Raw genomic sequence first — 27,519 nt, 5'->3', positions numbered from 1 at the left:
TACTCCTTATGCAGTATACTGTCTTAAATGCCCGTGCAGACTTTTATATATTGGAAGCACGATCAAGCCTTTAAAACTAAGAATCTTGGAACATTTAAGGGCAATTGACAAGAACGATCAATCATACCCTGTTGCCCGACATTTCCAAGAGAGACACTCCAGTAACAGACACCAATTACAATACTTTGGTCTGGACCATATACCTGAGAGCTCCAGAGGAGGAGATAGACTCCACAGGCTAAGAAGACTGGAGTCTCGCTATATCATAGATCTAATGACAAAATATCCAAATGGATTAAATGCGGGAGAGGAATTAGCCTCCCACATTGGATTCTAAAGGATAATTATGACAGTGGATAAATCAATTACAAAAATTGAGTGGTGAACAATGTAATTGTGGAACCTAAATAATATCAAAGGGACATATCTGCATGAAAATAATGTAACTAGTGAATTTATGAATTCTTTGAATTTATAATTTTCTCTTTTTTCCTTTTATGATAAACCGCATAAAATGACACTGGAACAATTTGATGAATTTAGGCATTGTACAGTTTCAGATAAATCCTAAGTTGGTGATATGAATTACGAATTGAAATAGGATAGGTGTGACCTTCCAAAGTGGAGTACTTTGAACTAATGAAATATGAGTAGGATATATAGTAATTGTGAAAGGAGAAATTTGTGAAAACATTATATGTCAAGGGAGTTACGCCGATCCACAGCTTTAGTAACCAAAAAATGTCACATGTTAGGTTCAAGTACAGGCAACCCATGTTTTGTTTACACAAACGAGCCGATATGCGGCTTATAAACAACCATTGATATTATGCGCGAAAAAAGTTTTTCCATTAATTATATAATAACTGGAGAATTTTCGTGGTGTAACGAAGCGAATGATTTAGTATGTAAACATTTGTGCATTTGAAGTTTAGGACGCCCCCGCGCCGCACGGCCACCAGCTGTTGCGAGTGCCTCCCCGCCTGCCTGCCTCTCTGCTCGGCCAGCCGCCGCGTGACCACGCCCCCTGCCTTCGAGCGGCGTGGTCTGGGCTCGCCTCCTGCCTTTGCCTCTGTTTTTTTTGTTTTGGTGTGCTTTTAACTGTTGTAGCATTTTTCTTTTGTATTTTGTAATTTTATAACTTGGTTCCCCTCTTGTTGCCTGTTCTGCCCCCGTCTCTTCCCTCCCCGCTCCCCGCTTCCCGCCACCGCCGCTTACCCCGCCCCTTTTTCATTCTGTACCCTCCCCGCTCCCGCCTCTCAGCTGCTCCGCCCTCCCTCGCACTTGGCCATATATGGCGACCGTGCGACGCAGGTGAGTGTGTCCTAGTTTAGGACGCCCCCGCGCCGCACGGCCACCAGCTGTTGCGAGTGCCTCCCCGCCTGCCTGCCTCTCTGCTCGGCCAGCCGCCGCGTGACCACGCCCCCTGCCTTCGAGCGGCGTGGTCTGGGCTCGCCTCCTGCCTTTGCCTCTGTTTGTTTGTTTTGGTGTGCTTCTAACTGTTGTAGCATTTTTCTTTTGTATTTTGTAATTTTATAACTTGGTTCCCCTCTTGTTGCCTGTTCTGCCCCCGTCTCTTCCCTCCCCGCTCCCCGCTTCCCGCCACCGCCGCTTACCCCGCCCCTTTTTCATTCTGTGCCCTCCCCGCTCCCGCCTCCCAGCTGCTCCGCCCTCCCTCGCACTTCGCCATATATGGCGACCGTGCGAACGCGCAGCGGGCGCGCCGATTGTGCGCCGAAGGCGCGCCAAAGGTAAGCCCGTCTGCGCCCGTCCGCGCCTGGACCGCGCCCAGTGCCGGAACCCCTGGCCCCCGCAGACCCCAGCCCTCCCGCCGGACGTACGACGCCGCCACCCTCAACGCACTCAACGCCGGCCGAACCCCGGGATGCTACCAAGCCACCCCGAGACGCACCCACGGACCCTTCAGCTGCCGCTCCTGCAAGTTCACCTGCATCCGGACCTGCACCACACCCGCACCCACCAAGACCAAGACGAGCAACAACAGCAGCCACCTGAAGTGCATCCTGCTCAACACCCGCTCCGTCCACAGACACGCCGTCGAGCTCTGGAACCTGCTCGACACCACAGACCCAGACGTCGCCTTCCTCACGGAAACCTGGATGAACGCCTCCTCAGCGCCCGACATCGCCATCGCCATCCCGGACGGCTACAAGATCATCCGGAGAGACCGCGTCAACCAGACAGGAGGAGGCATCGCCATCATTCACAGGAACACCATCCGCATCACGACCAACACCGACGACACCATCGCACCCGCCGAACACCTGCACTTCCAGATCCACGTCAACCCCAGGACCACCCTCAGAGGCACCCTCATCTACAGACCCCCGGGACCACGCACACAATTCAGCGAGGACATCGCCGACTTCATCAGCCCGCTCGCCCTCCCCTCGGCCGACTACGTCCTCCTTGGGGACCTCAACTTCCACCTGGAGAACAACAACGACCGCAACACCACCACCCTGCTGGAAAACCTCGCAAACCTGGGACTCAAGCAGATGGTGACCACTCCCACCCACCTCGCCGGACACACACTCGACGCCGTCTTCTCATCCAGCAAAGACATCGCCTTCAGCCACGCCACAGGACTCCACTGGACAGACCACAGCTGCGTCCACTTCACCTTCAGAAGAACGACGATCCACCACCACCAGCAACAGGTTGCCCGAAGAAGCTGGAACAAGATCACAGCCGACCAGCTCGCCGCTTCCCTGAGTCAGCACCCTCCCGTCAGCTCAGCGAACCCCAGCCAGGCCGCCGACAACCTCACGAAGTGGATCAGCAACTGCGCGGACGAACTCGCCCCTTTGAGGACCCCGCCCAGCAGACCCGGCAGCAAGAAAGCCCCATGGTTCACAGACGAACTCAAGAGCTCCAAGAAGGACTGCCGAGCCCTCGAGAAAGTCTGGAGAAGGGAACCAACACCGGACAACATGACCACCCTCAAGCTCGCCACCCGGAAGCACCACCAACTGATCCGCGCCACCAAGAGAACTGCATTCCAGGACCGGCTGGACAACAACGCACACACCTACAAGGAACTCTTCAACATCGTGAAAGAGCTCTCCAACCCCAGCGCCGGAAACAACGACATCACCCCATCGCAAGACCTCTGCAACTCCCTCGCCTCCTACTTCCACAACAAGATCACGGACATTCACAACAGCTTCAGCATTCAACCATCGCACACAACGACCGCAGCACCGCCGCCCACCACCGCCCTCCGCGCCTGGACTCCGATCAGCACCGATGACACCGTCCGCATGATGAACTCCATCCACTCCGGATCTCCGACCGACCCCTGCCCTCACCACGTCTTCAACAAGGCCGACGCTGTCATCGCACCCCACCTGCGGGACATCATCAACACCTCCTTCGACACCGCCACCTTCCCGGAGGGCTGGAAGCACGCCGAGCTCAGCGCTCTACTAAAGAAACCCACTGCGGACCCCACCGAACTCAAGAATTACCGCCCTATCTCGCTCCTCCCGTTCCCAGCCAAAGTCATCGAGAAGACCGTCAACAAGCAGCTGGCCGCCTTCCTCGAGACGAATGGATCCCTCGACCCCTCACAGTCTGGCTTCCGTGCCAACCACAGCACCGAGACCGCCCTCATCGCTGCCACCGATGACATCCGAGCCCTGATGGACAACGGAGAAACAGCGGCCCTCATCCTCCTAGACCTCTCCGCGGCTTTCGACACTGTCTGCCACCGCACCCTAGTGCAGCGCCTCAGCAACGTCGGAATTCAAGGGAAGGCACTGGAATGGATCGTCTCCTTCCTCGACGGAAGAACACAGAGAGTCCGTCTACCACCGTACAAGTCAGAGGCCACCGGAGTCATCTGCGGCGTCCCTCAAGGATCCTCCCTGAGCCCCACCCTCTTCAACGTCTACATGAGCCCCCTCGCGACCATCGCACGCCAACACAACCTGAACATCATCTCCTACGCCGATGACACCCAGCTAATCCTCTCCCTGACCAACGACCCCGCCGCCGCCAGAGCCAACCTTCACGAAGGGATGAAAGATGTAGCCGAGTGGATGACGACCAGCCGCCTGAAACTGAACTCAGACAAGACGGAAGTCCTCATCCTGGGTTCCTCACCCTCTGCCTGGGACGACTCCTGGTGGCCCCCCGCCCTGGGCACCGCACCCACACCGACAGACTACGCACGCAACCTGGGCTTCATCCTGGATTCCTCCCTCTCCATGACCAGACAAGTCAACGCCGTCTCCTCGTCATGCTTCAACATCCTGCGCATGCTACGGAAGATCTTCCGGTGGATCCCCACCGAAACCAAGAAGACGGTCACCCAGGCCCTCGTCACCAGCCGACTGGACTACGGCAACGCCCTCTACGCCGGAACCACCGCCAAGCTCCAGAAGAGACTCCAGCGGATCCAGAACGCCTCAGCCAGACTCATCCTCGACATCCCCCGACGCAGCCACATCTCCGGACATCTGAGAGACCTGCACTGGCTCCCCGTCAACAAGAGAATCACCTTCCGTCTCCTCACCCACGCACACAAAGCCCTGCACGATCAAGGCCCGAGCTACCTCAACAACCGCATCAACTTCTACACTCCCAAGCGCCACCTCCGATCAGCCAGTCACGCCCTCGCCGCCGTCCCCCGCATCCGAAGAACGACAACAGGAGGAAGGTCCTTCTCCTACCTGGCCGCCAAGACCTGGAACTCCCGACCGACCGACCTGCGCCTGACCCAAGACCACCTCTCCTTCAGGAAGAAGCTCAAGACCTGGCTGTTCGAGCAGTAGCAGCACCCCCCCCTCCCAAGCGCCTTGAGACCCTCCGGGTGAGTAGTGCGCTCTACAAATATCCTTGATTGATTGATTGATTGATTGATTGATTGATTGACATATAATGCGAACAACATCCAATATGGCGTACAATTATAGTCCCTTGTTTGTTTTCACCATTTATGCACGCAGAGATCGTTGTTAAAACATGGCGTCTTCCATCAATGTTTGTAACATTGAGGAAGGCGGAGCGCCGAAACGCGTCTGTTGCAAAACTTGAAATAAACATCTAAGAACTATCCCCGGAGTGCGTGGTTTCTATATTCAACTTGGTGGAAACCTTGAGCAGTATATATATATATATATATATATATATATATATATATATATATATATATATATATATATATATATATATATATATATATATATATATATATATATATATATATATATATATATATATATATATATTGTTTTCGGGCTAGGCTTGTGGTTTATAACTATACCAGTAAGATAAGCAAAATAAATGTATACATTTATGAGCAGTTTCTGTTTGTTGAGGGGGCTATTGAAAAGATATCGTTTTCGCCGTCAGTAATTTCATTTCACTGCAGCACTTTCAAAAGCGCCCTTGACAATGAGAAACACCACCTGAAGGTCATTTGCCCAAATCTCTGTATAACTGGCAGGGCTTTTCATCCTTTCAAGGTGGCTAAAATGGGTTTCCACGAGCTGGGAACAAAGCAACAGTGTTTATCTGCAGCGCCAAGGAGATCTAAGAGAGCTGCAGCAAGCGCTATATAAAGACAGGCTGTAATATTTTTGTTTTATGGGCTGCCACGGGCCTGTTCTGCACGCAGGACATGTCAGGAGCTGAGCCGGTGTGTGATGGCTGTCGCCAGGGCTGCCTGTTCTCAATCAGAATAGGAATGAATGTAGCCGCGTCTTTCCCAGACCTATCCATCTCCCCGTGGCTTTCTCGGTGTCTGCCAGGATTTCTCTGCTCTTTCATCAGGGTTGCTGCTGCTCGAGTCATCAAGCAGTGGCTGTTTTTACCCCACGGCGTCTCATGAGCACTTGTGTTTTTTGTTTGTCTCCAGCTCGGTCCTTTAAGTCTCGGTGACTGTGAAGATTATTGTTAGGGGTTTGTGATAAGTAATACTTGGTATCTTTTTGTGTTGTGCAAACCCAGCTTTGAAGAAACAGGTCATATTGCATTATGTGATCGTGTCGGGAAAGGATGTAGGTTTTATACATAAAGTGAGGAATTGGTGAGCATGTTTTGCGCCCAGTAAAATTAAGAGATTTATCCGGATTCAAATGATATTTCCTCAAGATCAGATGCCCTGGACCCAGGGACCTCGGTTCCAAAGACAGAGCTCGGCAGAGAACATGTGTCCTCATTAATAGAGACTGTGACGCTCATTAAAGGAGGAGAGACTGGTTCAACTTTCCTGACTGGGGCATAGCTTCCATTGGTGCAGCGGGTGCAGTGATACCGGGGCCCAGAGGCCCGAGCGGCCCACTGTACCCTGATTATTGATGACATTTAGAATTCTGACAGCTGCGGGGGAAAGAATTTCGGGCCATATTATCAAGCAAGGACGATACATTATTGCCACGTTTATCGGCAGGAAACTGCAGCTAAAGCGGCGATAATGGGCTTGATAATATGCCCTTGTGAATTCCCCCTACCAGCCCAGGTTAACACCAGAACCTGGGCTTCTATTGGAATTCACAAGGACATATTATCAAGCCCATTATCGCCGCTTTAGTGGCAGTTTCCTGCCGATAAAAGCGGCGATAATGTATCGCCCTTGCTTGATAATATGGCCCTCCCTTCCTTGTACTAGGCTAGGGCCCATGACACCTGGCTACAGTACTGCCTCCTGAGGTTTGACAATCGGACATCCTGGGTACATACATGCACACACAAACACAAGAGAAGCACGTGCACAAACCCACTGTGCCATCTCAGAGCTTGTCAAGGCTTGCGTTTGAAATACCGGCTAGTTCCCGATATTTTAGGAATATGTCCAAGGGTCCCCAACACTCGATGATGTCAACGCTTCATATGCTGGCACACCAACTTAAGGACCCTCACACTGTCACTTATGTAAAGTCCACTTAAGATGAACACAGCATATGGTGGCACCGAACTGAAGAGGTTCCTAACTTCAACTGGAGGGGTGGGCTCACACACAATCATTGTTTTTCACCAGTCTGAAGGTAAAATACATAACACATTAGGATCTTCATGGCAAGCACTTCTTTAAACAAATATTCACAGGTTCCAATGGCTCATTCACCCGTTTAGGGATTGTGCCAAGTTGTAAAATGATTCAAATGAAATGTCTTTTCATGTTTCTTTAATCTTTCAAGCATACGTTCTTGGTTGTTTTTTCCTTCACAAACCTGAACTCAGATAAACTGATCACCTTTCCGAAGTCAAAACGTTTCATTTCACAACACTAAGAGTACACTCTATTCCTAGTTCTCCGTCGTGATCTCAAAAGTATCCAAGGTTCGCTTGAGTTCTATTTGTGTCCAAATAAGCAGTTTGTTGGTTACGGTAGAGTAAGTGCGCTAACCTTATTAACCTTTCCAAGGATAATGAGTTGTTGCCTTTGCCTTGTGTTTCTTCAGGAGTCCAGAACAAAAGGGAGGCTTCACAAGCAGGTGGACATGAACAGGAGAGAAAACGTCACTCCAATGGGGAGTCGCGAAGAATCTACCTCATGGCTCGGACGTGGTATAAATACCCACCCAAGTCAAAATGGTGACTGGTCACATGACATGTCTGAAATCTCGCGAGACTTTGCTCGAGAGACAAGTGCTTTCTGCTTAAGGCTACTGGTCACACAGGGGAAGGGCTGGGGCCTCAAAAAGGAATAATGTATTTCTCCAGGTACAGAATACAAAAAGGCACAGCAAGAATAGACGACAAGCTATTTAATGAAGCAGATATTTCTTGTGGGAAGTGGGTGGTGAGGACCTAAATAAGGGATTAGAATGTGGTCCTCAAGAGAGGAGCAGGTGTGGAAATGAGAAAGGGAACACGCAAGAAAAGTACCCTTGACGTTCGTAACAGGCCCTGGAAGATGCACTGCTCCATGAACGTGGAAGGATTTCCAAGCCTGGGAATAAGTTACCCCCCTCCTCAACAGGCTGTATTCCAAGACCGTCTTGCAGGTTCTGCTCTCAAATGTCCCCATCATCCTCTCCCTCCTCCTCCTCTGTTGGCGACTGGTGGGCCTCTGCCAAGGCCCTCAATGTCTTCTAAAGCTCTGTCTTCCTAGTGTTCCTTTTGACAGGCAGACTCTCTCTTGGAAAAACTCCTTGAACCCAGCCATGGTGTAGCTCTTTAGGTTGACAAGCTCAAACTTCATCCTTGCAGGTGGGGCCACAGACACATAGAGTCAGGTAAAGTAGGAATGAATTTAAAAGCAGCAAAAATGCCAAGCAAAGAATCTAAAACTCAAATTGGTCTTAGATTTGGGATGGCAGTGTACTCCAAATCAATGTATGGAACTGCACAAACACTAGTCCTATTCTAATGTTAGAAATTGGGTCACTGGTTAAGTGGAGTATAAGCCTTGGTCAAGCAGCAACCAGAATTTATTTTATAAGGGTAAAGCACAAGCAAACCTCAAATTAACCTGTGCTCAACCCCCTGGTAGCTTGGCACAGAGCAGTCAAGCTTAATTTAGAGGCAATGTTTAAAGGACTTGTGCAACACTTTAAGCAGTAAAACAGTGCAAATGCCACAAAAAAGATCCTACTCAAGGTTAGGAAAATAGAGCTTACTTTAATGAATACTGCAAAAAACACAGTTGATGGACAGAATGTAGAACAATGTCATACATTCACCCCAGTACAAGGATCTGGGCCTAAATCCATCGGTTTTTTTGCACTCCACACCACCCTGGGTTAGACACTGGCTATATGCAAATCAGCTCTGACCCTGTGCCTCATGGGAACAGTCAAGTCCGAACTACCAAGCCATGTCTTTCCCAGACCGGAATCAAGCATCCAAGGACCGGTTTCTGGCTATCAGCCTTCATCAGCCTGGATAGCTTGACTCCAGTGGTGTGGAGAGCCTGGGACTCACGTCTGAGCATCCCCAGCACACTCAGGGTGAAATTGCAAAAAACACAGTTGATGGACAGAATGTAGAACAATGTCATACATTCACCCCAGTACAAGGATCTGGGCCTAAATCCATCGTTTTTTTGCACTCCACACCACCCTGGGTTAGACACTGGCTATATGCAAATCAGCTCTGACCCTGTGCCTCATGGGAACAGTCCAGTCCGAACTACCAAGCCATGTCTTTCCCAGACCGGAATCAAGCATCCAAGGACCGGTTTCTGGCTATCAGCCTTCATCAGCCTGGATAGCTTGACTCCAGTGGTGTGGAGAGCCTGGGACTCACGTCTGAGCATCCCCAGCACACTCAGGGTGAAATTGCAAAAAACACAGTTGATGGACAGAATGTAGAACAATGTCATACATTCACCCCAGTACAAGGATCTGGGCCTAAATCCATCGTTTTTTTGCACTCCACACTCCACTTTCCGGTCTGGGAAAGACAGGGCTTGGCAGTTCGGACTGGACTTTTCCCATGAGGCAAAGGGTCAGAGCTGATTTGCATATAGCCAGTGTCTAACCCAGGGTGGTGTGGGGTGAAAAAAACGATGGATTTAGGCCCAGATCCTTGTACTGGGGTGAATGTATGACATTGTTCTACATTCTGTCCATCAACTGTGTTTTTTGTAATTTTCACCCCGAGTGGGCTGGGTATGCTCAGACGTGAGTCCCAGGCTCTCCACACCACTGGAGTCAAGCTATACCAGGCTGAATGAAGGCTGATAGCCAGAAACTGGTCCTTGGATGCTTGATTCCGGTCTGGGAAAGACAGGGTTTGGCAGTTCGGACTGGACTTTTCCCATGAGGCAAAGGGTCAGAGCTGATTTGCATATAGCCAGTGTCTAACCCAGGGTGGTGTGGAGTGAAAAAAACGATGGATTTAGGCCCAGATCCTTGTACTGGGGTGAATGTATGACATTGTTCTACATTCTGTCCATCAACTGTGTGTTTTGTAATTTTCACCCCGAGTGGGCTGGGTATGCTCAGACGTGAGTCCCAGGCTCTCCACACCACTGGAGTCAAGCTATCCAGGCTGAATGAAGGCTGATAGCCAGAAACCAGTCCTTGTATGCTTGATTCCGGTCTGGGAAAGACAGGGCTTGGCAGTTCGGACTGGACTTTTCCCATGAGGCAAAGGGTCAGAGCTGATTTGCATATAGCCAGTGTCTAACCCAGGGTGGTGTGGAGTGAAAAAAACGATGAATTTAGGCCCAGAACCTTGTACTGGGGTGAATGTATGACATTGTTCTACATTCTGTCCATCAACTGTGTTTTTTGTAATTTTCACCCCGAGTGGGCTGGGTATGCTCAGACGTGAGTCCCAGGGGATGTATGACGTTATAACGCATACTTTTACTCCGCAGACCATTACAACGCGACTTTTACTCCGCATACCGTTACAACGCATAGCGCCTTGGGGCGCTGGATAGTGGTAAGTATAATTTACTATTCTAACTCCAGTCCCCGTGGACCATAGGGAAGGTGTTGGATAGTAAATTATACTTATTCCCTATCCTAGAGCGCCCCCCAGCGCAATGCGTTGTAATGGTATGCGGAGTAATGGTCGCGTTGTAATGGGTCTGCGGAGTAAAAGATCCGTTGTAACGGGTGTATACCGTCCCAGGCTCTCCACACCACTGGAATCAAGCTATCCAGGCTGAATGAAGGCTGATAGCCAGAAACCGGTCCTTGGATGCTTGATTCCGGTCTGGGAAAGACAGGGCTTGGCAGTTCGGACTGGACTTTTCCCATGAGGCAAAGGGTCAGAGCTGATTTGCATATAGCCAGTGTCTAACCCAGGGTGGTGTGGAGTGAAAAAAACGATGGATTTAGGCCCAGATCCTTGTACTGGGGTGAATGTATGACATTGTTCTACATTCTGTCCATCAACTGTGTTTTTTGTACTTTAATGAATACAACAAGACCAAAAATGACAAAATTCCAATCAGTAGAACCGGAATTATGAATTTCTAAAGAATAAAGTATAAAATAGCGCCGAAAAGCAGAAGTGCCAACTGTAGCTATCTCGTGCTGAATCGGGTAAAAGTCAAATGTTCAGGCCGACCGTGATGGAGTGTGGGTCGTATATAGTCCCAGATTAGTCCAGCTGAAGGGAAAGCAGCGTTTACATTGCATGTGGTACAACGCATGCAATTACAACGTGGTTGTTACAACGACCGCATTGTTTCAACGCTAACCATTACAACGTAAGTCGTTTCTACAAGTTGATGTAGTGGATGCTCTAAACTAAGGAATAGTATAATTTCCTATTCCAACATCTTCCCTACTGTTGCGCAAGCTGGGGTTGGAATAGTAAATTATACTAATCCTAAGTCCAGCACGCCCCTACACCAAGTCGCAGAAACGGCTTGCGATGTAATGGTACGCGGTTGTTGTAAGACCGCGTTTTAATCGCATGAGTTGTACCGCATGTGATGTAACATTGCATATTCCGTGGAAGTTTTACCTTCTCAAGTTTTGTTCCTACTGTTCATTTGGAATTGAAGAGGGTCGCAGCAAGCAAGGAGAGTGTTACTACCGGTGGTCGGCATAGTGCAGAGAGCAGGCCGGGTGTCGAGAATGGGTGGGAGTCCTCCATGGGTGATCGATGTTTGCTGTGTGAGGAGATTAGCTGGTGGTGGTTCATGCTGCATTTCGGTATGAGCAGTGGGGTTCCATTGTGAACGGCGCCATTCACAGTTGTGAAGAGACCAAAAGCTTGATTTAAAGAGCTCATGAGCCAACAGGGTCCAGGACCTGAGAGGCATCACTTGGGGGTCAGGAACTCGCTGCAACTGGATCCAGGAGCTGGTTGGGGAGCCTTTCATGTCCCTGAGGCTCAGATCAGGAGACCAGCATACTAGCCCTTTGAGTCACAGTACAGCTACGGTGTCGGGAAAACTCACAAACAGTACCTGTTAGAGATGCAGGGCTCCAAGACCCTTGAAGTCACACGTGTTGCAGGTCGAGCTAATTTCTGTTGGGATCAGGAGCGCTGGCGCCGGCAGGCGTCGGGTGCTGCGGTGCGAAGTGCAGTGGTGCGGCGTGCGGGCCCTCAGGTCGAGGTCGGCTCAGTGGCGGCGTCATCGGTGAGACCAAAGTTTTGGTGCGAGGTGAAGGCGGGGCTCGTCACAGTGCTGGCAGGTCACGGTGCAAGCAGCGGCATCGTCGTTGCTGAAGTGCGGCCGTCGGCTGACGAACGGGAGTGCGCTGCCGACAGGTCGCGGTGCGAGCAGTGGCTCGGTGGCGGCATCAGCAGGCATCGTCGGTGAGACCAGGGTTGCGGTGCGGCGTTGCCCTCTGCGGTACCTTCAGGACACGGAGTAGGCATTGGAGTAGTAGACGTCGTTGAGTTGCTTTTCTTCTGTCGCAGCACAAAACAAACAGTCCCCAGTGCTCTGGGCAGAAGAGCTGGAAGTCTTTGCTGTTCCTGAGACTTCTTGAACAGTGGACAAGCTCTGCTTCAAGCCCTTGGAGAAACTCACAAAAGTAGATTGCAGAAAGTACAGTCCAGTCCTTTCACTGCCCAAGACAGAAGCATCCTCTGTAGGCCAACACAGCAAAGCAGACAGCAAAGTGGTAGTCCCTCCTCACAGCTTCTACAGCTCTTCTTCTTGGCCGTCTTCTTGATCCAAAAGAGTTCTAAAGTTCAGAGGTCTGAGCCCCAGTATTTGTATCCAAAAATCCTTTGATCCTCTAGGCAGAGGGTGTCTATGCCCCGCCAGAACCAGTTCTGCCTTCTCTGGTGTGATTTCCCGGTAAGGGGTGGAGACGTCATTGTCAGAGGCAGACCAGGCCCTTTGAGGTGCAAGGAAATCTCCTCCCTCTTCCTCCATTGCAGCCCAGGTCTATTCAGCCCTTTCCTGACCTGCCTAGACTATCGGGAGCCGTCCTTGCTTCCTAGCCATCTGTCAACCAAAACCCAGACAGGCAATCCACGTTCCAGCAGAGACACACAGGATGACTGAGAAAGAAAATACCTATTTACTAAAAGTGGTATTTTCAAACAGAGAATGTAAAAATCACCTTTACTAAAAGAAAATTCATTAGATCCTGACTTCAGGCTTACTAAATTTTATTTTTCCATCTAGTTCCCAGGGCCAATTATGTTTATAAGATGTTATAAACAAACTTTTCATTCTGTCCTATTGGTAACAGGTAGCCTTGCAATAGTGAAAAACGAAATGGGCTGTAATTCACTATCAGGACATGCCACACACACCAGGGCTTGTCCTACCTTTCACATACACTGCACCGTGCCCACAGGGGTACCTTGGGCCTACGTTAGGGGTGCCTGACATATAGGAAAAGGGAAGGTTAGGGACTGGCCAGTGTGTGCACGGACCAAGTCGACATGACAGTTACCAATTGCTCGCAGACTCTGCAATGGCAGGTCTGAGGTACCTTTTCCGAGCTACTCACGTGGGTGGCACAATCCGTGCTGCAGGCCCACTCGTAGCATTTGATTCCCAGGCCCTGGCACACTCAGTGCACTTTACTAGGGGCTGACAAGAAAACCAAACAGCCAATCAGGGAACACCAATCCATAACATACTTTACCACAGGAGCACTTGCACTTTACCACTGATCAGCAGTGCGAAAAGTGTGCAGAAACACTACACCAGCAAAAAGCAGGAGGGCAGAAAGCAAAAACTCAGAGGAAACACGGCAAAAGATGCCAAGTCTAACAGCTACTTAAGTGGTTGGCTTAATCAGTGATGCAGGCCTGCTAGTAGCATATAATGTACAGTACTGTGTACCTAAAGCTCCACTTTAAAAGTGACTTATAAATAAATTAATAAAGTCAATAATTGGGTAATAGCCAATTTAAGGAGAGAGCACAAGCACTTTAGCTCTGGTTAACGGCAGTAAAGTACGAAGACCAACAAAAACAAATACAAAAGGGTGGAGGGTAAAGGCAAAAAGTTTGAGGGTGACCCTGCAAAGAAGGTCTGGTCTAACACTTAAGGTAAGTCCTAAACCTTTGATCGTCTTCAGGAGTTCTAACTGAATTTAGAGTGACCAAAGGCATAAAAGCTATTTCACTGTGTATCCCCAGCCATATTTCCATAGGACAGACGAGGTGTGATTAAATTATTTAATTTTGTATCTCTACCTGGGATAATGTCTACAAAGTCAGTCAAAGGTATTTCTTATTTCATTTTAAAAATCTGATTTATTGATAACATCAGGTTTTTATAAACTTTAGTCCAAACATCAGTTTGTAAAATTGTAATGTACTGTTCCTGAGCCAGAACTGGTTTACAACCAGTTTTGCTAGTCATCAAACCTCTATAGCTGGATTATAAATTCTTGGCTGTGAGGGGCAACAATTCTAGGTGATAAGACAATAGCCTGCCTTTGAGCCCAGGCCTTCGGGATGTGTTAACTGCCAGCCACTTTGCAGGGATTGCCTATTTAGTAGTGGATAGGAAACATTGGCTGAACAAATGACAGCCTTATAACTACTATCTTGGAAGAAGGCTTTTGGTGGAAGAAGAGGACTCATTCAAGGACTCTTTACTTTTGCTGCAACCCAAGGACTTGAACCGCACTCTTAGCATATAGTGTTTGGCCACCTGTTAGCCTTCTCCAGGGACACAAATGTCAGTAAGACTCTTGATTCCAAGAGGGTCCAGCTGTCCACAGAGGACTAGACCATACAGGACAGCTGGATGGAGAGAGGGTGCTAGGTAGAAGCCTCCTCTGAGGAGCTTAGAGCTGCACAACTGATCAGAAAACAAAAGACACTTTCCCCACAGCTGTAGAAAGTGAGACTGAGACTGAGTTATTTTTATCACCTCCTGAGCAATAGTATGGATGTGCTTACACTTTACCAGGAAGGCCACACTCTAGGCAGAGGGAGAAAAACAGGTTAGTTTTACTGGCAGCTTTTTCCTTCACTGAAAACAGGTTCAGTGGAACCTTGTATCTTGTTTCAGGGAGACTTTTCTGAATACAACTTCCAGCATTGCCCCCGCTGGAAGATTTCAACTTACAAAAAAGGTGACAAAGTCCAAAGGTAAAACCTTGGAGGCAAATCTCTCCAGCTGTTGTAGTACCTTTACGGTCAGAAAATGCAGCTTTGTCCCACTTGGAGCTGTTATCACCTAAACTAACTATTTCAGGGGACAGAGTTCAATAATGATATATGCACCTTTGAGTGACCCCTGCTGGCCTAGCCTTAGAACTTGCCTCGCTGGAAGATTTTGACTTTAATTTCAGAGCCTAAGTCTGAAGGTGAAATCTTTAACTAGCAAAACCCACTTGGTGCAGCCACTCTCCAGTCCATTGCGGTCGGACTGAGATTATGTTTAGGTGCCCGCCAAACGTAAACTTTTGTTTTCTATTACCCTTTACTTTTTCTAGGCACTAGTCTTTCCCTTAAAACTTAAAAAATGTACATGCGTGGTTCCCGCTATTCTATTTTACTGATCTCAGTGTTGGTGTCCATTACATTTTTCTCTATTTGTCTAAGTTGGGTTGGGAATTTTATTGACACTTTACTTTTTCTAGACACTCTTTGCCTTAAAACGTTAAAACTTCATATCTTTAGTTTTGTTATCCTATTTTAATGATCATGGTATGTTTCAGCTCATTGTTTTTTTCTCTATTTTTCTAGATTGGTTTTAGAATGTTATTGTGTTGTGCTGTTCACTTTGAAATTGCAAATACTGCAGGAACTTAACATGCACTTCTCTAGGGATTAGCTGCTGTATGTGTCCAGTTCCCAGGTATTGAGCAGAGATTGTCTCAGAACTGCTTTTACCTACTAGATTGAGTTTATTATGTTGGTAGGGGTCACCATCCCAAATTAATAACCTAATTTGTGACATATTGCAGCATTTTCTAAGGAATATTTGTTAGGACTTGAGTGTGAGTCTGACCTTGATATGGTCTCTTTAGCTCTTGAAGGAAGGGATGCCAGATTCTAGTATGACCGCCAAGAAGTCTTATGACTCGCAAGACTTTGGCAGTCACTTTTGGAACAAGCATCACAATAAGCAAATATCATGCTCTCCCTCCTCTTCTCAATAGGTCGGCCTTGAATGCGCCATTGCACACACGCATTATTTATGAACAATTGTCTTTTATGGACTTCAACATAAAAGCCAGAACTCTGGCTTTACCAATTTTGCTAGTTTTAGAGTAGCCTAACAATAGTAGCAGGTATTGTTGTAATGTTGTGACCACATCAAGTACATCACTGTATAATAACCTAGAACCTCAGTAGACCTGATGTAGGACTGCAGCAAAAGGAAAGTGCTTCACCTGGGGCCCAATTAACATAAAAAACTAAAGAGTTCATCAACATTTGTTCATGAAATGTCCACTGATTTGGAGAAATGTGCCTCGATAATAAAACCAAGACTATTTTTTCAAAATTTCGACTTAATATTACTACAAGAAACCTGGAACTTAACACTAGTACCAATAGTAGGTTTTGAGGAGCACCAGATAATGGCGGAACAAATCTCCAACTTTGGACAACCGGGGGGGAGGGGCTGTGGGGGGGGGGTTATGTCTATGTATGTCACCTCAAAGTATCTTTGGAGAGGTGAAGAACTTGACTAGGGAGAGTACTGGCTGCAAGTCTTGAAACTTGAAAGCAAAAGTAGTTCCCTAACAAGGCTTGTGCAGTTAATCATCATAAATGTATATATACTTCCAGACAAAAAAAGAAAGAAAAAAAAGTCGGCAATCTTTGTAAACCTGATGAAACGGCTGCAAAACTTGTATCAGCATGGTCAAATGCTCATCTCAGAAGATTTTGACATCAACGTTGTCAGGAGTAAATCTAACACTAGGAGGAAACAAGGTGCATTAGAAGCTGTCAAACTACAAATACACCTGGAAGCACATGGTTTAACAATCCTGAGTGGAAAAACAAAGGAGGGCAGTCAAGCAGCAATTATGTTTTTAAGTGGAAAGAAACAATCTACTATATATCACACTTTTGCTAGCAAAGAGGTACTCCTCATGGTGGAGTCCTTTGAAATATACCCCCGCTCTGAAAGCAACCAACTCCCCCAAGTTCTGAGAATCAATCTCAATCTGCAACTGACAAGCAAAACAAATGATTTAGCAGAAAGACCAGAAAGCTACAATTTCAAAAAACTAAAATGAGGAGGAACCAATGCAGATCAAATAATGGACGTGGTCCACGAGGTTGTAAATAAGTCAAGGAACTTTAGAGAGGAACAGACCATGAATGCATGGGCAGCTCTAAGAAAAGCCTTAGTAACAAGATTACAAGTAAAAAACTGTTTTATACAGGAATTTTCATGGACAAAACATCCCCGGGGGCAGAGGGTGCAAACCCTGGTACAGCAGAGGATTGTGTGAAGACAAAAGGAAAATACTAGGGTTACAGAAACAAGAAAGGGCACAACAATAGACAAATCCAATACTTCAGTCAGGAGGAAAAAATATGAGAAAGAATGCAAGCAGGCAAAAAGAGGTACACTGAAGAACTCTGGGAAAAACTACTCTGGCCCAGTAAATTTCCAAATAGTAAGGAGGTCTGAGTTAAAATCAACGGCTTTACAAAAGGCCAGGCCCTGCATTAAAATGCAGTAATAAGTGAAGAAACCTGGAAAGAATATGTGAGTGAAATTTATACCACCCGCCAAAATATGAAGATAACCCAGGAGATGAAGGGGCTAAAGGACTTATTCCCGGGAAACCAAAGTTCAAACAAAATCAAATTCAGCACACCGAAGAGCCAACTGTGGAAACACTAGAGGGAATGAACCGGGATGTAAAACCAAGCATCCACACCTAGGACAGATGAGGAAGCAGCAACGGAAATGCCCAACTGAACCATACATGGACCAACAGTATTAACTGATAGGAAACTCATAGGGATTATAAAAAAACTAAAGACTGAGGGAGCAGCCAGCCCGAATGGTCTCCCCAATGCATTATTATTTAAGCACGCTGCAGGTTACTGGGCAAAGTGTTTAGCACCTCTTTTTTTTATTACGTTTATCGTCAGAACACAATACCAAATTCTTGGAAAGGAAACATCTTCCCCCATTATATAAATACAGAAGCCATGCCTTGCCGGAAAATTAGCCTTGATTTATTCATTTATTTATAAAGTTTTATGTAGCGCGAACATGACCACCGGGGGTATCAGTGCGCTTTAGAATATATGAGAAAGATGGTACATGTAAACAACCAAGAGTAACTTCAGAGAGGAGACATATACATGAAATATCACAGCAGGAGAAAATAAACAGGGTGAAAATTACACAGTCACAGGTGTCCGAACATCCTCCTTACCCTTAAGTGATTTTTAAGTGTATTTGGGCTTCATAAGGAAGCCAATTATGGGCTAACAAGTCCGGAGAGATATGGTTGGTTTTTTTTGTGCCAGTTATGAGCCTAGCAGCAGAATTGATGGCAGCCCTAAAAGGAGCCATCTTCACTTTGGGCAAGCCACACAGTGTAGCACTATTATAGTCCAGCTTTGAAATCACTGGGGCTTGCATTGCAACCTTAAGGTCAGGAGCAGGAAGGTAGGGTTAGAGTTTTCTGAGGATGTGGAAGCAAAATTATGTGCCTCTTGTATTTTATCACATCTTCAAGTGTGGGTGGAGGAGAGATGTGTGATTCCAAAAACCTAAGCAGGATTTGTGAGAAGTTGGCCTAGCATATGCTGTGCAGTAGTTCTAGTGGGAACCTTGCACCAGTTCAAACAACCCTTATTGATGATAGGTTTAAAGACAACCTTTATTGAAAGCTATCCTAGTGGTAGCTATGGAGAGCAGCCTTCAGGCTAAGTCTTGAAGGAGTGTAAAGCAGCTTGGTTTACCAGATTACAACCTCTTGAATGTCTAAATGAAAAGAGAACCACACAAGGTATATATATATAAAATATATGTATTTATTACTAACCACTCTCTAGTAATCTCTCTGTAAGATTAGAGAGCAAGGTACACAATTTAAATGCAATAGAACTTCAGTAAACAGCACAATATACACTGGGTCCCAGGGGGGGGACCAAACCATATATTAAGAAAGTGGTATAAGAACCACAACTTGACTAGACACAAGGCCTAGAGCCTGCAGAATCTCCGGGACCCCAAGAAACCACCCAAGGTAGTGACACAGGGACCCACGGGGGAAGTGTGCAGTGTGAGAACACAGCCGCGAGCTTCGTTAGCTTCTATGGGGAACGTCGCGGTTGGAATTTTAAAGTTAAAGGACACTTAGGCGAGAACCCAGAGCAAACCCCTTTAGAGTTAAGGGCCAACACCCACAGGAGCACCAGAGTACTCGTGTTACCTCACCCAGGGAAGCCGAAGGCATAAGTGTCAAATGGTGTCGGAAAACGTGGTTGATTTTAATGGCGATCTGCTGTAAAGTGCTGCTGCCGTGGAGAAGAAAAGTGTCCGGTGTGATCCAAGCCTGGATCGAAGATGTGAGGAACCTGAAAGCAGAGGGCACAGAGTCTGGGTCAATTGCCAGTGACCAGGGGCATGATAGACGAATGCCCACCGATGTCGGGTGCATCAGGTGCGAAGAGGTGAAGCTTGACTCTGCAACCACGAGGAACAGGAGGTGTTGATGGCAATCAGGAGCTGGATTTGAGCTGTCCCATGAAGGATGTCGAGTGCTGCGGCATCGGTGCTCGGATTGAAGACAACAAACCTTGGCAACAGCAACCCACTTGGAAACAGAAAAGATGCTTTGGTGTGGGACAGCAAGGTCCAGGGGACTCTCCAAGCAATGGAGAGTCAGGGCATATCTGGAGCAACCAGGGAAGCCCAAGGAAAGTTAAAGTTGCCTTCTCAGGGACCCACCAGTCAATGGACCAGGGATCGCAAAGGTACCTCAAGAGAAAACACTAAGGGTCGGCTCACGGAACACTGGTGGAGTGTAGGCTGGCAATTTTCAGTGGAACTGCTGCTCGGGGTCTGGGCTACAAGTAACCCATTGCACAGGCTCAAGGATTATCGAGAAGCGTATGCACTTGCAAATGTGCAGAGTGTCCAGGGGTTCCGGTTCCACGGTACCCATGAGGGCTAAGGGTCTCAGCTTTGCTGGGGGCTCGGGTCATCCTCTGGGACGTCTGGGAACCCATCTCCTGTGTTGTAAATTCTTCGGAGTCTGGCGGGAGCTTCAGAGATGCAAACCAGTCAGATGCGTCTTTGGTGCCTGCCACTCAGGGGAGTAACTCCTGTACTCCAAGGGAGATCCTTCAGTTATCTAGTGCCTTGTAGATCATCGAAGTTCCAGAGTTTAGTGTCAGAGTTTCGTCCAGGTAAATCTAAAGTCCTGTTTCCAGGGGTTCCTATCTTATACCCAAGGAAGGGGTGGGACAAACTCTAGGAACCCACTTATGGGAGGGTTTGAAAAGAGGGGTGGCTACACCCATTTCCTTTGTCCAGTTTTGTGCCAGAGCAGGGTCTGGTAGCCGCTGCAACCGGTTTGACCTGGGATAGGCACAGGGGCACCAAATGTGCCCCCAGTGCTGACTTTAAAGCACTCTTGGAGTGCACCCACCCAGCCTCAATACACTAAAGCCTGTCTGGGAGGTGGTGACACCTCCCTGTGACAGGAAACATATTGTCCACCCCGGAGAATAGATTGCGAAGGCTGCAGAGGGGACCTGCTCATGCATGGGCACCCTCTCACACAAAACCCAGCACCCTGCCTTCAGGAATGATAAGGCCTGCCATAGGGGTGACTGATAGGTTTATATGTGAAGTGATATAAGGTAGATATAGGGAACCTATATCTAAGTAAGGGGTGCATACACCACCTTACACAGGCTGGTGTAGCAGACCTGTTGTGTAATTTTGAAGGCTGCCCAGGGGTGGCATAATACATACTTCAGCCCCCGGTAGGCCTCTGGGGTACCTATGCCCTTGGTACCTAGTGTACCATATACAAAGGACTCATAAGGGTACCCCAGTAACCAAACTGGAGTGTACCTTAAGTACATGGAATCATTTTAGAGGGGAAAGCAGATAGGCTGGGGCCCTGAATAGCAGGATCCCAGCCAAACTAAGTCAAAAACCATCAAAACACCAGAAAAAAGTGGGGGTAACCATGCAGTCAGATTCAACCTTCCTTCAGGATAGGAGGTTGAGTGGGCGCATTGGAAATATGGCACGGCAAGGAAATAACATCTTGAATGAGCTACAACAGGGGCGGCTCTAGGCTCATGGCGGCCCTGGGAGGGAGCATAGGTAGGGGGCCCCGGAAGAGGGGGTCCAGGCAGGGCGGGAAGGTGTATTAATTAAACGTCCAGGGGGAGTCAGGGTGTTTGGAAGTGTAACAGAGCTGGAGGCTGCCAAATCCCTGCCAGGGGACGCCACGCAAATATGTATCCATCCTCAGAGGATTATTATATTAAGGATATATATTGGCGTGGTGGCCCCTGGGGTTTGGCGGCCCTGTGCAGGTGCACAGCTTGCACATGCCTAAGGCCGCCCCTGGCTACAAACTCAGGTATATAAAACAGTATTGTGTCTCCCTAAAGCAGCCTCCCTTGTACAGGTGAGCTTGGAATTTGGCCTTCAAAATCAGAAATTCCAAAGAACTAACAGCTTCATAAAACTGTGCTAGAAAATTCGCGCCTCAGAGTGCGGATCACTGAACAACCTATGTTGGGTTTAGATTAAGGCTCAGATGGAGCAAAAGAAATCTAATACATGGGGTGCATACTTGGGGGAAAGCATTAGGTGAATTAGGAATCCAAGAAGCATGGGGCAGCAAGATGGACAGAGCAGCATTCGCTAGGCTAAGCAACGTCACAACCAAGAAATTGTCACTTTTGTACGATAAGATCATCTTGGTTAAATGGCTACATGCTTGGACTGTGATAGCTACTTACACCAACTTGAGGCTGCAAGGATACTTCTCAGCCCATTTCCATCCAGCCATAAAATTGAGTTTTATACTGTATAACTTAGGATCTCATGATTCAAAAGATCTGCTTCCAACATAAAAGGGCAAGAAGCAACTTTAGGATATAAACACACCAATACTATTTTTTGTTTTATTTATCATAGCGCTTTTACACAAAGCGTTTTGCAGAACAGTAATTCGGTACTTTAAGAATGAACAAAGAATAAATAAGTACAAATAGGCTTACAATTATTCAGATATGGATATACAGAATCCTTAAGACTTTTCTTAAAGATAAGAGGTGCCAACACAGTATATTCTAGATGGTACTTTGGGGTATATTATCAAGACAGGCGATAAAAGTATCGCGGTTTTAGCGGCAGAAAACTGCCGCTAAAATGGCGATAATGGGCTTGATAATATGCTCTATGGAATTCCAATTGAAGTCCATGTTAAATCTGAAGGACATCTAACATGGGCTTCAATTGGAATTCCATAGAGCATATTATCAAGCCCATTATCGCTGTTTTAGAGGCAGCTTTTCTGCTGCTAAAACGGTGATAGTTTTATTGTCTGTCTTGATAATATGCCCCTTTGTTCAATAATTTAGCGAACAGAAGTGAGAAAGTCCAAACACATCTATCTACACAAGAAGAATTAGGAATACAGAGAAAGAGACTTAGGAACCAGAACAAAAAGAGTTAATAGGAGTATAAAATGAAATCAAAGCACACAAGGAATGAAACTGTTGGAAATAGCAGAGAGAAAGTGCAGCCTGAGGTAAGAGAAAGGGGGAGCCAGTGTAATTAACTGTATTAATAAAATATAGACAATCAATATTTGACAGAAAAAAAGAGACATAGACAGGAATTCTGAATAATTTGAAGAGCAGGTGAAACCCATATACATTCGAAGAAAATAAAACCCACTACAACAGTATGTTTTCATATTGTGCCTATATTGCACACATGCCTTCTCAGCTTTCCAATGTCTGAAATATACATCCTCGTGCTCATTTTGCTATCTCTGAGTGAGGATTCACAAATTCTAAGCTCAGCTTAGAGTTCCCATTCTTTGTATCTTTTCCAGTGTTTTTCTTCAATCTTCTCGTGAGAAAGCTGCACACCTGCTAATCTAAGTTTTGGGCTTCTGTCATGTGTGCCTCATTCGAAGCAACATGTGTAGAAAACTCACACAAAGTCATGCAATTAGGGGTGGAGTTAGCACTAGATACTCATTGCTACAGAAAGAAAGGCAATGAAAGTGCAGACTCGATTGGTGCATTCAGAGTCTGTGTGTATTTAATATTGTGCTTGGTAAGAGCTAAAGGGAAGAGTAAAGGTATCATTGGGGTAGAGATGCCAGTTCAAGTTTATTAGGTTGGGTAGGTAGGTCGCTAATTCTTTAGCCGCTAGTCAGTGGGAGAGTGTGCCCGATTTGTCCCCCCATTCATAGACACATCTGATCGATATCTCCCAATGTCACCTGGCCTCATCAAAACACATTTGGTGCAAAGTTGCTCCCTCCAAAGCCAAGCATCAGCCAAGCAGTTTGTTCATAATACCCAGATTCTCTGGCGCTAAGGTTAGAATTAAGCCTGGTGGAGTTTGTGGAGTTCCGCTATGCAGGACTCCACGAAGTGCAAAAAAACCTCTTCCACGCTATGCAGAGCTCCGCGGAGTGCGGTAGGTAAATGCCATTTGCGGTGATTTCAGTGCCAGATGCTTGTCCATACTGTGCAATCATCGCAAATGGCACAATGCACAGCGCAAGCGGGTGCTGATTCCTTTCTGCTGCTCGAGTAGATTTTTGCTCAAGCAGCAGCTTTCTCAAAGCGTACGGACAGTTTCTCAACGCGAGCGGTTGCGGGCATACGTGACCACTCGCAATGAGAAATCTGATTGCCCGCGTTGAGAAATCTCGCCGGGATGTTGATTTTCCATGCTTGCGCTCACCAACTTGATGTTGATGATCGCGAATGAGGAAAGATCTCTCCGGGAGGTGAATTTCCCTCGCTCGCGCTCACCAACTTGATGTTGACGAACGTGGGTGAGGAAAAAAACTCTGATCCGCTACGCAAAGTGGAGTTTTTTTGGACTCCGCGAGCTCTGCATAATGCAGATTGCGCAAAACTCTGCAAACTCCGCAAGCGGAGCTCACGGCCCAGACTTAGTAAGAATGTCCCTTTCCAATTGCTTCATTCGGTCTTTCTCCTCATGGGCGCAGCCCTAATATAGGATTGTGCGTTACCACACATGGTGTCCTTACATGCTCCACACACGGTCCCTGATGAGCCCACTCTTCCCAGGTTGACATTCAGAAATTCCTTCAGTTGGGTCTGCAAGGACCGGATGAAAGTCAGATCCAGGTGTTAGAGCGCCAAATATGACACCCATCTTCCCGTCAGTGGGCTGCTAGCTAAAGCAGCACGGTGAGTGATCCAAAGGGATTTGGGCCAGGATGTGAGATCCCTGTGTCTGCTGGGGGTTCGACACCGACAACAGAAAGAAATCAATGCAGAATAGGGAGCTGTGCACTGTCCATGCTTGAGTGTATATCCTGGTATTGGGATTCCATACCCTCCAGGCATTGCATGAACCAAGGCCCAGTGCCCAACTGCGCAGCCCCTTTCCATCAATCAATCAATCAATCAATCATGCCATTTGTATAGCGCACTACTCACCCGGGAGGGTCTCAAGGCGCTTGGGGGAGGGGTATGCTACTGCTCGAACAGCCAGGTCTTGAGTTGTTTCCTGAAGGCGAGATGGTCCTGGGTCAGCCGAAGGTGGATGGGGAGGGAGTTCCAAGTCTTGGCAGCCAGGTAAGAGAAGGATCTTCCTCCGGCGGTGGGTCTTCGGATGCGTGGTACAGGCTGTGAGGGCGAGGCTGGTGGACCGTAGCTGGCGGGTGGGCGTGTAGAAGGTCAGGCGGTCGTTGAGGTACTTGGGGCCCAGGTCGTGGAGAGACTTGTGTGCGTGGGTGAGGAGCCGGAACGTGATCCTCTTGTCGACGGGGAGCCAGTGCAGGTTCCTCAGGTGGCTGGAGATGTGGCTGCGTCGGGGGACATCCAGGATGAGTCGGGCAGGGGCGTTCTGGATGCGCTGGAGTCTTTTCTGTAGCTTGGCTGTGGTTCCGGCGTAGAGGGCGTTTCCGTAGTCCAGTCGGCTGGTGACGAGTGCCTGGGTGACAGTCTTCCTGGTCTCGGTCGGGATCCAACGGAAGATCTTGCGAAGCATACGCAGGGTGTTGAAGCACGATGAGGAGACGGCGTTGACTTGTCTGGTCATCGAGAGGGAGGGGTCCAGGATGAAGCCCAGGTTGCGTGCGTGGTCGGTTGGCTTGGGTGCGGTGCCCAGGGCTGGGGGCCACCAGGAGTCGTCCCAGGCGGAGGGCGAAGATCCCAGGATGAGGACTTCCGTCTTGTCCGAGTTCAGTTTCAGGCGGCTGTCCTTCATCCACTCGGCGACGTCTTTCATCCCTTCGTGTAGGCAGGTTCTGGCGGTGTCGGGGTCTCTGGTGAGGGAGAGGATCAGCTGGGTGTCATCGGCGTAAGAGAGTCTATACTTTCAATGCCCAGGGCATGCAAAGAATCCTAAAGTCACCCCCTATGATTTTTCTGCCTGGGGGGAGGTTTGATAGAAGGTCCCTGAGCAAGTTTAGTGTAGGCGTGACCAATTATGGAGTAAAATAGACACTCAAAAACTTATAAAGGGGCCCATCTACGAGCCCTATAACAGCTCATATCTCCCATAAGAACCCCAGGTCACCCGGGACACCTCCAGTGGATGGGATTTGTGCATCATTATCGCCACTCCCCTGAACCTTCGAGTGAACATCACAGAAGTAATAGGGATTGTGAAAAATCCTAGCTTTGCACAAAGTGTAGCAAATATATTCAGCAAGATATTGGTAAGCGTGTAGTATGTAGCCGGTGGTGCTTTTGAGCACACAGTCGCAAATATATTACCAAAGCATCATGCAGTAGTGCACTCTCTTGGTGTCAAGAGATGGTCTTAAGATGGCTGGTGGGATTTCACTATTTCTGTCAGGAGGGAGATGCTGAAATGCAATATATACATTTAACAGTGCTTACACCACCAATTTGAAGTCATTGGCTGCATTGAGCGACTTCATTCCATGGAGGAGTCTGATTTGGACACTTTTGGGAAGGGCATTATTATGTGCTTGTGTTCTTGTCAAGGGTGAAGTCTCATGATTGGCGCTATCCACAATAGCAGCCTTACAGTCCAGAAGGTTTGCAGCAGCCATCCAGGACTGAAGTGGGGTGGAGCAATTCGGGGGCTAGATGAGGAGGAACTCAGTCCTTAGAGTACTGAACTCTGACAATAAGACATCCAGGGTCTGAGGATTTTATCGGTGTTTGTCATGATACATTATTGTCCGTGAATGAGAGAGAGAGGTTTCTCATTGACCTAGGAACATATACACTGACAGCACAATAGGAGCCTTTTACTGCACTGAGGCCCATATACACTGCCAGGAAAGCATGGGCCTCTTACTATATAAATATATACATGAATAGCACACACAAAATAAGACTCTAACCATAGAAACACTGACAGCAAGAAATTAGGCTCCTACCATGAAAATATATTCATGAAGAGAATAGCCTCTTATCATAGAAACATAAACACTGACATTAAGAGAGCAGTCTCTTGCCATATAAAAGTCTAAACTGACAATCAGAGATGAGCCTCTTACCATAGAAACATATAAACTGACATCAAGAGATGAACCTGTTAACATAGAAACATATACACGGACTGCAAGAGAGCAGCATCTTACTATAGAAAGACAAACACAGACCGCTAGAAATGAGCTTCTCACCATTGACACATATATACAAACAGCAAGAGAGCAGGATTGTACCATATAAAATAAAGACTGACAGTCACAGATGAGCCTCTTACCATTGAAACATATACAGGAACAGCAAGAAAGCAGACTCTTACCATAGATGCATAAATGTTGACATCATGAAAGTGGCCTCTTGCCATAGAAACAAACACTGACATTAAGAGAGCAGTCTTTTACCATAGAAACATATACACTGACATCAAGAGAGCAGCTCTTGCCATAGAAGTGAGAGAGCGCCATTTACAGTGAAATTTGTAGGGGTGCAGCATATGTACAAGTAGTCAGCACCCGCATATATAGAGGACTTTTAATCATGGTTAGATGCAATGTATGACGATGTACTAAAGTAAATTGGTATTAGAAAATGTGCAGAACCAATGTTATGAAGTGCGAATTCATACTTGTTGCAATGTAAAGATGCTTTTGAAATGAAATCTTTCACCTTTGATAAGAGTGTTTAATTGATTTACTAATGTGCCTTCAGATTGACTAATGGAAACGTATAATCATGCTTTATGTACTTGAGAATTAGTCGGAATTAGAGAAAATGTATTTGTTGTTAAGGTTGAAGGCCTAGTGAACCCAGAGAATTGCTCATGTAAACGTGAGGCCTAAACTCTAGCAGAGGCCTAGTTCAAGGGAATGGGGTAGGCCTGTATATTCTTTTTGCAGGTGCATCACCAAGTAGATTATAGAGTAGAAGTGCCCATTGTGTATGAGAGTTAGAAATGCTAGACTCAGACATGGAGGAGTAGACCAGGAATTTGAAGATACAACTGGAAGCAACAGAGAGTCTGAGACCCAAGGACGTTTAACGGACAAGGATGGAAGAATGCCATAGCAG

This window comes from Lissotriton helveticus, chromosome 1_1, assembly GCF_964261635.1.
Source record: "Lissotriton helveticus chromosome 1_1, aLisHel1.1, whole genome shotgun sequence".
NCBI lineage: Eukaryota > Metazoa > Chordata > Amphibia > Caudata > Salamandridae > Lissotriton > Lissotriton helveticus.
Note: the sequence above shows the minus strand (reverse complement) of the source record.